At 41.6% G+C, this 13,442-nt stretch overlaps 2 long non-coding RNA genes across 3 annotated transcripts in view; one reads left to right on the top strand and one right to left on the bottom strand.

Moving 5' to 3' along the window:
* LOC120469589 (uncharacterized) overlaps positions 1–13,442 on the top strand; it is a 42,168-nt gene that overhangs the window by 22,490 nt on the left and 6,236 nt on the right. Inside the window, exon 4 of one of the 2 annotated variants that reach the window (XR_016155080.1) lies at positions 2,152–2,933. The exons of the other annotated variant lie outside the window; for it this stretch is intronic. This is a non-coding gene — a long non-coding RNA (uncharacterized LOC120469589). Of the gene's footprint in view, positions 1–2,151; positions 2,934–13,442 lie in introns of those variants that run through there. 2 annotated transcript variants of the gene reach the window in all.
* On the bottom strand, positions 6,719–12,722 carry LOC120486685 (uncharacterized). Its single transcript, XR_016155078.1, has 6 exons — positions 12,625–12,722; positions 12,478–12,533; positions 12,011–12,076; positions 11,657–11,712; positions 11,494–11,563; positions 6,719–6,989 (listed from the first exon to the last, which is right to left on the bottom strand). It is a non-coding gene; the product is annotated as an uncharacterized LOC120486685 (long non-coding RNA).

Below are 13,442 nucleotides of genomic sequence, written 5' to 3'. Positions count from 1 at the left end.
ATATATATATATATATATATATATATATATATATTACAGATTTTTGATAGTATTGTTGTGCTTGTAAACACTCACTATTTGCATGCAAAGCAGTGTGCCTTGTTTGAAACATCTGCTATAGTATATGACTTGAAGTTCAATTAATATAATTTAACGACACATACAGTTACTGTAATTATTCAGAGCATCTGTTCGTGTGGCGCACATTTCTTCAGGCATTATGTCTGACTACTTAACAGTGTGTTTCCCACTGATAAATCCAACACTGCACACGTAGCTTCTTATGTAATCAACTTTTTCGAGCATTATGGGCATTATGTGACTGCTCACACTGTGCTGGCCATAAACTTTCTAATGGCTTTTCCAACTAATTCTCTACTTTACAGAGAACTATTGCAACAACCCTAGGAAATAAAGATAATTAGCATTACCCTTTAACAGCTTTATTTGACTTTTACTTGAGGAAATAGCAAAACCTATGAAAGCTAGTTTCCACCACTGAAAAAAGTGTGACCTTTTATCTCACAATTCTGTCTTTTTCCCCCCAGAATTTCATGATATAAATTCAGAATTGTGCGATATAAACTCGCAATTCTGTGAAAAAAGTCAGTCTTTTTTCCTTCAGTATTTGACTTTAGAACTTGTGATTGCGAGTTTATTGCGAGTTCTGACTTTTTTCTCACATTTCTGAGAAAAAAGTCAGAATTACTTTAACAACTTTAAAATTGCGAGGAAAAAGAGTCAGAAATTTCAAGATATAAACTTGCAATTGCAAAGAAAATAGTCAAATTTGTACGAAAAAAAAGTCAGAATTACGATAAATTCAGACTTGCAAGAAAAAAAGTCAGAATTGCAAATAAACTCGTAAATGAGAGAAATTTCAAACTCGTGGGAAAAAGTCAGAATTGCAAAAACAAAGTCAGACTTGCGAAGAAAAACTCATAATTGCATGGAAAAAAGTCAAATTTGCAAGATAAATGCGTAAAGGTGGAGCAAGTTTATATCACAATTCTGACTATTTCTCAAAGTTGCAAGTTTAAAATGACGTTAAAAAAACAAGAAAAAAAAAACAGAATTGTGAGATATAAATTCGCAATTTTGAGATAAAACAAGCCGTAAACAAGCTTCTATAGTGATTTTACGCAGCCGCCATTTTGAAATGGCTCCGGTGGGAAGAAAACCGGAAGTGTCGCTTTTAATCATAGGAGAGTCGCGAAATTGATGCCGTATTGTTGTTTTCTAAAAATGTACATACATTTCTTTCATACTTTAGATTATACAGTGAAATTAATTTATGAATAAAATAATTTTTTATATATATTTCAGAATGTAAAAAAAGAAGCAGGAATAAACTATATAAATATCCTATATTGGATATTAACATCCAATAGTGTAAATCGCGAGAGCAGCTTCAGGTTGGTAGTCCAAGGCATTGTTGTCTATCTGTACTTCCGGGGTTCTTCCCATCGGAGCCTCGCTTTCGATTTTAAAAATGGCGGCTGTGTGAAATCAGCGTATAACCTGATAGTAATTGTGACCTTCATCTTTATTGTGCATCAGAAACTTTTTTTTAACCTTTGATTTTAATAAAAGTTGTTTTAATTATATTCATATATTTCAATATAGTTTTAAATCTGGGTCTAATATATGTATATATATATATATATATATATATATATATAGATATTATTATAATGCTATATTATTAGTAAATTTTATTGATTTATTATGTTTTGTTATTTATTATAATTTACATTTAAATTAAGAATTGTATAAAGCTAAATAATTGTATAATGCTAAAACTGAGTACTCTTGCACTCATGTTATTTGGTCCTGTCTTATTTTGTCTTGGGAGTCTGGACTGGCACTGATGGAAATTACATAGAACTGGTCAGGGGTCCATATTTACATTTAGCAGTTGCCATGTAATGAACACAAGATCAAGAAGGTTAATAGCGTTGAACTGGAAAACTTTATAGCCTTCATTGCAATGCCAAGGTCATGGGTTCGAATCCCAGGGAAAGCAAGACCTTATAAGAAAGTAAATGTGTACCTTGAAAAGCAATGTCAATCGCTTTGGATAAAAGCATTTGCTATTAAATGCATAGCATGTATTGTAAATGCCTGTGTGGCCTTTATGTCTCTCAACAGCTGTTGAATGGACACAGGATGCAACCGCCTCTCTTTGACAGTACGAGGATACACTAATGATTATAGCAAATAACACCGACTGACAAGTTCCCTCGTCACGTCATCTGCGTCCTGATTCAAGAGCTTTGAGGGGGCTGGGCTTCAAGTGACAGCCTAATGGTGACAGCCAATCAGATGGAGGGGAGGAGATTCTTTACCCAGCAACAGCTAAGTGTCATTACCCATTGCTCCACAACTCTCAGGTGGCCGTGTCCATACCCCAGGGTACGGCACACTGTAGCGTGTTTTCTCTTGATCTCAATTCATGACTTACAATGGCTTTTATGAGTTGAGTGGAGGTAATGACGAGGCCTGAAGGTTTGATCTCTGAATCAAGAATTGAAAAGTTCTGAACCAATTGCATCAGTTTGGTTAAAAATAGGTTGAGTTGCAAGTTTAAACATCTGTAAATAAAGTTTTTTTTAATGCAATTTTTTTATTATTTACTTTTAAGTTTTATTTAGTTGAAGCACAAAAACATTCTTGAAGCTGCAGGTTATATAGACAAAAAGTGACTGTAAATACATTTACAGCCTAATAAGATTTCCATTTCAAATGAATGCTGTTTATTTGAACTTTCTAAACAATAATGATGAAAATGTAGCACAGTTTGCAACAACTGTTGTCATCATTGATTGGATCATGGAGCTCTTGCTGCGTAAACGGCATGTCGTCATTAGTGTCGTTTCGAGATGACAACCTATGACCCGGAGCTGTTCACGTCCTCTGACTCAGAATTATGTGTTTATGTGGCAACACTATCAATCTGCAGTGGTCAGGTGGTACGGCAGTCACATGGTACAAGTCAGAGTTCTCAGAAAATTCAGAGTTCACAAGGACATCTGGTAATTACAGTAATTCCTACATGGTGCGAATCAAAATAAATGCACCCTTATTGAGCACATTAATCCGGATACATTTGGAAATGGCTTTTCATTTCAAAACACTAGTGTTTTCAAGCGTTTTCCTATTATAAAGTTCTTTCTTCTGGCACAAATAATTTATTAGCAGGTTGCGCAACTGAAAATCGCAACTTAAAAATCAACTGTCACAACATGACATCATGACTTTTGCGTAAACATACACGCCACTTTCAAGTCAAGTGGCATGTTATCTATATGCATTTTGAGCTATCCGCGTGTATGTCTATGCCGTTAAATGTCCGAGTGATTCCGCGTGTATGTACACGCCATTAAATGTCCGAGCGAAACGCAGTAAAATGTAGATCTACATCTGGGGAGCGATATTTTTTTTTCCTCGGTAGGGGAAGACTCATAAATGCTATTAACCCCAGTGACGGTTAGGTTTAGGGACGGGGTTGGGGTAGGTCATATATTTACGTATATATACAGTAATAACGTTAAGTCAACGGCGTTCATAAACACGCTGAAAAGCGATTATGCGTGTTGATAGCACACCAAAAATGGAAATACGAATTGGCGTGTCATACTTGCACCATTTCATGAGATCAGTCTGACTGTCATCATGTTTTGCGGCAGGACAGCAATTGCGAGGAAATTTTCTTTGCAGGAATGCAAATGGAAGAACGTACAAGGGAGTATTTCTCTTTAGCAACACTAAAAGTATATAGAAGACACAACAATGCCTGTATAACCATAGATATCTATACGTCACATGACTAAACATCGTTTCATCGTTTTCAAATTTCGTCATTTTCAACGCAAAAACGGCATTTGGAAATTTATCCTCTTGGAGACCGTTTTGAAAAAGCTCCATCCAGTGTTGTAGTACTCGAGACTCGGACTCGTCTCGGACTCGGTCTCAAGACCATATTTTAATGGTCTTGGTCTTGTCATGGACTCGTGTGCATTTGGACTCGGAATTGACTCGTACTCAAACATTTTTTTTTTAGGACTCGGACTTATTCCCGAGTCCACTCGAGTTCAATTCAAAATATTTTTCATGATTATTAATGTATGTTAATAAAATATTTCTTTAAATTGATTGACACGCCCAGTGATTGGTGATTTTCTAGTGTGCAACTGCGCATGACAAATTGTAATCAAATTACTTAACACCACCTACTATGTGGCCTTTTTACCCTAAACTGATCATATTTTTTAAACTCAAAGTAAATTCAGTAAAAAAAAGGATTTCTTTTAGTAAATAAAAGTAAATTAGGTAATCAACCCTCACTGGTCTCGGTCTCGACACGGACTAGACCGTCTCTGGTCTCGGACTCGACTCTCTATGGACTCGGTCTTGACTCGGACTCGACTCTCTCTGGTCTCGGTCTCGACTCGGACTCGAGTGAGGTGGTCTCGACTACAACACTGGCTCCATCTCAGTTAACAAAAACACAATCTCAATATGGACGGAAGTAGCCTGACTTCGTCATACTCAGATTCTTGTCGGAATATGAGTCTGAAACTGCTCCGTAGGGCTTTGATTATGAGGCGTGCCTTAACCGAACCAGGAAAAAAAAAAACTCTGCACTCAATTGGATAGTCGGTAAACCTACAACCAATCAGAGCAACGCAGTAAGTCAACTACTTTGCATATCACAGTTGTCAACTACAGAACTTACTTATTTTAGAAGTAAAATAATAAGTGTTGCTTCTTTTACTTGGTCCTACATGAGTGCGACCAAAGGAGAAACCACAACGACCGCAGGCTTTTCAATACTTCCCATCTTCTTAGCGACCATCAGAGTCAGCTGATAAGTTACACTCTTGTAGGAAAGACGGCAAAAATATCTTTCCGATCGACAAATGCCTTGATTGCGGTTTTCTGTTCGTCTATTAAAATTAATGCGCTGTCGATTTATTTTACAACAGACGTGATAGCATAATCTATACATCTCAATTCTCCAGCTCCAGTCATCTCTAAGGGAAACCAGTTAAGCGCTCTTTGATAACGTGATGATTACGTCCCCGAAGATCACCTGTCCATCATCGTATAAAGCCCGCCCTGGCAATTTGATTGGCCCGAACGTTTTTTGCCTGATCATAATTACTCCTCAATGGATCGAGTCCAGACCGAACTTCCCGACCAAAAAATGTTGTGGGCGGAGTTCGAGCTGGCATCCAGGCTAGGACGGAAGGCCAAAACGGAGAGAAAAAGATGGTTTTCAAACAAAAACGTATTAGTGTGGATGAGCCCTACAAGACTTATTTCAAAAACATTGAAAAATCGGACCGACCCCAAACTTTTTAACGGTACACTCTAAGAAGAAAGGTTCAAAAATGAACCTTTTGAGGTTCCTGGAAATTGCAACTGTGGGGGAACCTTAAGGTTCATTTTTGAACCTTTTTGAAAAGGTTCTAATTGGAACCTTCCCTTAAAGGTGCATTAATGAACCGCATGGGTTCCATTTTGAACCTTTTTAGACATGATTTCGGTATGTATATGTATGTAGATATGTATGTTTGTAATTATTATTATTATACTTTACTACTTTAATCCCATTTCACAACACAGACACAACCTATTATTCTTCTTGAAATATTTATTTAATATAGTCATGTACAAATTTGAACACAAGACAGAAAGTACAAATTAATTAAGACTTATTACAATTAATAGAATATTATATTTCATGAAAAAATTAAAACAGAATGCAATTGAATATTCACAATAAATATTAACCCATTTAATATATTTACATCATGTATTTACATCATGCATCAGTGTAAACGTGCTTGTTTTCTTGAACTGGCCATCCAGAAAGAGATTATTGAGTCCTAAAGTCTAATTTTTGTGACAGGAAGTCTGGCTGCATCTTTCAGTTTCAATGTAACACACTCCAAAAAGGTCAGTGTCTTCTTGAGTCCTTTAGGATACTGGATCCCAAACACAAAATAAAACACACAGGACAAGACCCAATCCCATCAAGATGTCCTCGCTCTCTTCTGTGATTACCTGCCCATCCATAGTGAGCACAATGTGGTCATACTGCATTGGATGACCTTCCCTGCAGCCTTTAAAGGGATACTCCACTTTTTTTGGAAATAGGCTCATTTTACAACTCCTCCAGAGTTAAACTGTTGAGTTTGACCTTTTTTGAATCCATTCAGCCGATCTCCGGTTCTGGCAGTAGCACTTTTAGCATAGCTTAGCATAAATCATTGAAGAGGACAAGACCATTAGCATTTCTCAGAAAAAAATTACCAAAGTGTTTAGATATTTTTCCTGTTTAAAACTTGACTCTTTTGTTGTTACATCGTGCATTAAAACCGACGGAAAATGTAAAGTTGTGATTTTCTAGGCTGATATGACTAGGAACTATACTCTCATTCCTGCGTAATAATCAGGAAACTTCACTGCCGTACCATGAGTGCAGCAGGCGTAATGTTATGACGCAGTGCTTGAAAATAGTCCCCAGCGTCTAACATGACCGGGACTAAGTTTGTGTAGTCATTGCGCCTGCTGCACTCATGGTACGGCAGTGAAGTTTCCTGATTATTACGCAGGAATGAGAGAATAGTTCCTAGTCATATCAGCCTAGAAAATCGCAACTTTACTTTTTCCGTCTGTCTTAGTGCACGATGTAAATACAGAAGAGTTAAGTTTTAAATAGGAAAAATATCGAAACACTTTGGTAATTTTTTTGGGGAGAAATGCTAATGGTCTAGTGCACTTCAATGATGTATGCTAAGCTATGCTAAAAGTGGTACCGCCAGAACCGGAGATCGGCTGAATGGATTCAAAAAAGGTAAAACTCAACAGTTTAACTCTGGGGGAGTTGTAAAATGAACATATTACCAAAAAAAGTGGAGTATCCCTTTAAGCACCATCTTGGGTGTTGAGATGCCAGGAGTGCTGGTCTGAGCATGGCCCTGGGGAAGAGAGGACACAAGTATTAACCATCTTCTCACATTTATCTGAAGGCAAACCTTATGAGTAAACAAATTAATTTAACTCCCATCATACAACTGCTCAAATACTTTTGGCCATTAGCTAAAAATAAATGTAATTTTTTTTTTACAGCATAGTTTGTGGAAAGCAACAAAACCTATTGTTTGCGTTGAAATTAGGTCTGTGTGTCACGATCACACACACAGGAGAGAGAGATTCAATTGCAGTAAATTTATTAGGATAATCCGTACTCACAATCCAGTCCAGACAAAGGTCAAAATCCAAAAACGCAATCCAAAAACATAAGACAAATACTAGAAACAGGCTCAAAGACAATGGAAATGTGGGGACAATATACAATAACTCCGTAACAAACACTAAACAGGCAGGGTATTTATACACACAGAACATGACAATCATGATGGCGAACAGCTGAGTGCAATGAATTGTAATGTACTGTATTGTCTTCCAGTACTTTTTTTCCGGTTGTAGGAGGTAAAAAAATATAAATATTGCAATATATCGTAATATGTATCGTATTGTATTGTATCGTGGTATCTATCGTATCATGACCCATGTATCGTGATGCGTATCGGGATGCCCTTGACAATACCAAGCCCTAGACGCCACTGGCTCCAGCTCAGGAACAGACGACACTGACTCCAGCTCAGGAACAGATGACACTGGCTCCAGCTCAGGAACAGGCAGACACTGACTCCAGCTCAGGAACAGACGACACTGACTCCAGCTCAGGAACAGGCAGACACTGGCTCCAGCTCAGGAACAGGCAGACACTGGCTCCGGCTCAGGAACGGCAGACACTGGCTCCAGCTCAGGAACAGATGACACTGGCTCCGGCTCAGGAACGGCAGACACTGGCTCCGGCTCAGGAACGGCAGACACTGGCTCCAGCTCAGGAACAGATGACACTGGCTCCAGCTCAGGAACAGGCAGACACTGACTCCAGCTCAGGAACAGATGACACTGGCTCCAGCTCAGGAACAGGCAGACACTGACTCCAGCTCAGGAACAGACGACACTGACTCCAGCTCAGGAACAGGCAGACACTGGCTCCGGCTCAGGAACGGCAGACACTGGCTCCAGCTCAGGAACAGATGACACTGGCTCCGGCTCAGGAACGGCAGACACTGGCTCCGGCTCAGGAACAGGCAGACACTGGCTCCGGCTCAGGAACGGCAGACACTGGCTCCAGCTCAGGAACAGGCAGACACTGGCTCCAGCTCAGGAACAGGCAGACACTGGCTCCAGCTCAGGAACAGGCAGACACTGGCTCCGGCTCAGGAACGGCAGACACTGGCTCCAGCTCAGGAACAGGCAGACACTGGCTCCAGCTCAGGAACAGGCAGACACTGGCTCCAGCTCAGGAACAGGCAGACACTGGCTCCGGCTCAGGAACGGCAGACACTGGCTCCAGCTCAGGAACAGGCAGACACTGGCTCCAGCTCAGGAACAGGCAGACACTGGCTCCAGCTCAGGAACAGGCAGACACTGGCTCCAGCTCAGGAACAGCAGACACTGGCTCCAGCTCAGGAACAGGCAGACACTGGCTCCAGCTCAGGAACAGGCAGACACTGGCTCCAGCTCAGGAACAGGCAGACACTGGCTCCAGCTCAGGAACAGGCAGACACTGGCTCCGGCTCAGGAACGGCAGACACTGGCTCCAGCTCAGGAACGGCAGACACTGGCTCCGGCTCAGGAACAGGCAGACACTGGCTCCGGCTCAGGAACAGCAGACACTGGCTCCAGCTCAGGAACAGGCAGACACTGGCTCCAGCTCAGGAACGGCAGACACTGGCTCCAGCTCAGGAACAGGCAGACACTGGCTCCGGCTCAGGAACAGCAGACACTGGCTCCAGCTCAGGAACAGGCAGACACTGGCTCCAGCTCAGGAACGGCAGACACTGGCTCCGGCTCAGGAACAGCAGACACTGACTCCAGCTCAGGAACAGGCAGACACTGGCTCCAGCTCAGGAACGGCAGACACTGGCTCCAGCTCAGGAACAGGCAGACACTGGCTCCGGCTCAGGAACAGCAGACACTGGCTCCAGCTCAGGAACAGGCAGACACTGGCTCCAGCTCAGGAACAGGCAGACACTGGCTCCGGCTCAGGAACGGCAGACACTGGCTCCGGCTCAGGAACGGCAGACACTGGCTCCAGCTCAGGAACGGCAGACACTGGCTCCAGCTCAGGAACAGGAAGACACTGGCTCCAGCTCAGGAACAGGCAGACACTGGCTCCAGCTCAGGAACAGATGACACTGGCTCCAGCTCAGGAACAGGCAGACACTGGCTCCAGCTCAGGAACAGGCAGACACTGGCTCCAGCTCAGGAACAGATGACACTGGCTCCAGCTCAGGAACGGCAGACACTGGCTCCAGCTCAGGAACAGGCAGACACTGGCTCCAGCTCAGGAACAGGCAGACACTGGCTCCGGCTCAGGAACAGGCAGACACTGGCTCCAGCTCAGGAACAGCAGACACTGGCTCCGGCTCAGGAACAGATGACACTGGCTCCGGCTCAGGAACGGCAGACACTGGCTCCGGCTCAGGAACAGGCAGACACTGGCTCCGGCTCAGGAACGGCAGACACTGGCTCCAGCTCAGGAACAGGCAGACACTGGCTCCGGCTCAGGAACAGGCAGACACTGGCTCCAGCTCAGGAACAGATGACACTGGCTCCAGCTCAGGAACGGCAGACACTGGCTCCAGCTCAGGAACAGGCAGACACTGGCTCCAGCTCAGGAACAGGCAGACACTGGCTCCAGCTCAGGAACAGATGACACTGGCTCCAGCTCAGGAACGGCAGACACTGGCTCCAGCTCAGGAACAGGCAGACACTGGCTCCGGCTCAGGAACGGCAGACACTGGCTCCGGCTCAGGAACAGGCAGACACTGGCTCCGGCTCAGGAACGGCAGACACTGGCTCCGGCTCAGGAACAGGCAGACACTGGCTCCGGCTCAGGAACGGCAGACACTGGCTCCGGCTCAGGAACAGGCAGACACTGGCTCCAGCTCAGGAACAGGCAGACACTGGCTCCGGCTCAGGAACGGCAGACACTGGCTCCGGCTCAGGAACAGGCAGACACTGGCTTCAGATAAGGAACAGGCAGACACTGGCTCCGGCTCAGGAACGGCAGACACTGGCTTCAGCTCAGGAACAGGCAGACACTGGCTCCGGCTAAGGAACCACGGACACAAAAGGTCTGAAAGGCCTCTCCTGGATCCGAGCCAGACGCTCCAAATAGTCAGCCAGTGACCCCGCGGCCCAGAGAATGGCCATCTCCTGATCCGTGAACAGTCTCCTGAACGACGTGAACAGTCTCTGGCTGGGCAGACATGACGTGAACAGTCTCTGGATCGGCCTCCGGAAGAGGCTGCTGAGGCAAGCACTAAACAGGCAGGGTATTTATACACACAGAACATGACAATCATGATGGGGAACAGCTGAGTGGAATGAACAGTGATGAGCGCAGACAAAGATTGTGGGGAATGTAGTTCCAAACGTGAAGGTCACAGAAAGAGGACATCTAATGGACACCAGGGAACATACACACGATATGAGTCTGTAAAGTGTGAGTCATGTTTATAAAAATAAAAATAAAAAAATCGACCTCACGTTATGTCAATTACACTTGCACACTGTCAACAAAACTTTCGTCCGTAATAAAAAAAAATTGCAGTGGCAGTGGTGTGTGTGTTTATACTGCCAGTCTCTATTTAGTGTCGATTCGTTCACGGAAATGACAAACTTTATAGAATTAAGCCTTAAAGGGTTAAGCCTTAGGGTAAAATTATGTAATTAATGACTCTCCCTCGTGTCGTCCCAAGCCCGTAAGACATCCGTTCATTTTCGGAACACAGTTTAAGATATTTTAGATTTAACCTGAGAGCTTTCTGTTCCTCCATTGTAAATGTATACGGTATACTGTCCTTGTCCAGAAAGGAAATAAAGACATCATCAAAGTAGTCGATGTGACATCAATGGGTTAGTTTGAATGTTTTGAAGCATCGAAAATACATTTTGGTCCAAAAATAACAAAAACTACGACTTTATTCAGCATTGTATTGTCTTCCAGTTCTGTTGTGGATCCGCATTCAGTGCCGCTCCTGACGTAAGACGCTGCTGACGTATGTCTGGTGTGCCTGAGCTTCGGTTAGTCTGAGGGAGACATGCTGTAAACAAAAAATTCTTTGTTCTAAGGATGTCTAAGGTAAAGACTTGCATTTTTATGCCCAGCCATATTTATTTGAACCCGAATACATAGACACACGTCAGCAGCATCTTACATCAACTGGTCACACTGCAGACTTGAGAAGGCGGCTTGACAACAGAACCCCAGGGCCCGTTTAATGTTTAACACCGGGTTTCGGTACCCATCCCTACATATGGGTGAGTTCATATGGATGAAGGCCTGTTGTGTTCTGTCTCTTGATTAGTGATAGTGGCAGCTTTTGCGAAACTCACCTTCTTCATGTCTGAATGTGGATCAAGACCTTGTCCTGAAGAATCACAGGGGCAAACGATTATATCTCATCTGGTAACAAGAGCATAGCCATTACTTTACGATCCCCTGAATTAAAGAATTTCAGTATTTATCAGTAAAAAATACATAAAAATAAATAAATACCTTTGAGTTGGACAGTATGGTGTCTGTCTCATTGGCCAACATAATTAAAAACACACCTAGAGAAATAAAATAAAATATACCAATGACCATGATATCCTGTTATCATAATAGTTAAATTAATTATTATAACTATGACTATTATAACATTATATTTGCTATTATAACATTATAATGTGTATAATAACATTATATTATATTAGCTGATTATTTAGCCTACAGGTTTCTCAAGGACAGTCTCACTGAAAAAAACTGGGGTTAATAATTTTAAAGTGAGAGACTTCATTCAAAAGCATAAATCCCACAGTCCCCCAAATTTTGAACCGTAGTGCACTGTATGTTTGAGGTTTTGCTTACTAGTTGAGTTCATAGCCGTGGAGATTTTCTTGGACAGGGGGTGCAACAGGCCACCAGCAAGATCTTCTAGAACATAACATGCAATGTGTCACAGAGCCAACAAGGTTACATAGGATTTACAATAGAACATAGGGTTTATTACAATGAAGCACGCTAGAGCACCGAGCAGAGATGAAATGCAGTTAATATACATATCTTAGGGTAATATATATTGTGAAATAAATCATATGGAGTTATTATCATGATTAAAAAATAATTCCCCCCTTTGTTGTGAGTGACGTCACTGATTAACAGTAACGTTACAGTGAATTATTTTAGGTTAAATAAATTAGCTTACTTCAAATCACCCATTGACAAATTTTCAGCAAAACAAAACTATCAAAAACTGTTATCAACACAAAGATGTAGTTAAAACCCCCCAAACTTATATAAAACGAGAGGTCCAGTGCAACGTTAACTTAACTTACCTCTTCTTAAAACGGTTGTGATGCTAACGGACTTTTTCGAAGACACAAAACCATTTCTATAAAGTAAATATTCAACAGAAGTGTATTAATTACACATAAGAAAGGTGTCAGGGACATTTGTATTTATTATATGTTAAGTAAACTTACCTGAAAGCAGCGAAATCAACAGCGCGAGAAGTTATTTTTGCAGTTTGTCAGTTGATGTTTCCTTGTTTTCATCTGATCGCGCGGCGCGCGCTCCTGAATGTGACTGAATGTTTACGCGCACGCGCATTAAAACCAGAACACTTTAAAAGGCACGCGGCATTTAAATAAAACATCTAGCATTATATATGACAATTTAAAGTATTTATTATTCATTTTAAATTATGAATTTAAAACTCATTGTGTAGTTGTATGAGTTGTATGAAAAATGCTTTATTTTTATACCATCACTTTGATTTTTCTTTTGATTTTTTTTCTCCCATCCCTTATTGAATGAACGAAGACGTTTTTTCTTCTCGGGAGCTCCGGATAGATCCATTTTTTCTGTTGCATTTTTATTTATTTTGCTTTAATGTGTCATCCTCAGGAAATACATTGTTTTATTGTATTCAATTATTTCTAAATTTCTATGAGAAGACAGTTTATAAAACCTTTAAAGAACCATACAGGGCCTTAAAATATTCTTTGAATAGTTGAGGTACTATAGGACCTCGACTATACAAAGAACCACTATAGAACCATACTGGGCTGAACTGGTTCTTTTTATGGTAGTGGTGCTATATAGCACCTCTACCACCATAAAGAACCACTGAAGAACCGCTGAAAATTGTTTTGTGTGAAGAGGAATTAATTAATAGCCTGACATTTCAATAGACTAGGCATGTCTTAAAAGAAATAAATAAAAGAGAACTGTAAAATAAAAATAAGAGCAAAGGTTTGTCACTTTGCAATTTACAGAAATATTTTTTGAGTAATGTTTA

The sequence above is a fragment of the Pimephales promelas genome, chromosome 3 (assembly GCF_988280905.1).
Source record: "Pimephales promelas chromosome 3, fPimPro1.hap1.1, whole genome shotgun sequence".
Taxonomy (NCBI): domain Eukaryota; kingdom Metazoa; phylum Chordata; class Actinopteri; order Cypriniformes; family Leuciscidae; genus Pimephales; species Pimephales promelas.
This window is presented reverse-complemented; position numbering and strand designations above follow the sequence as displayed.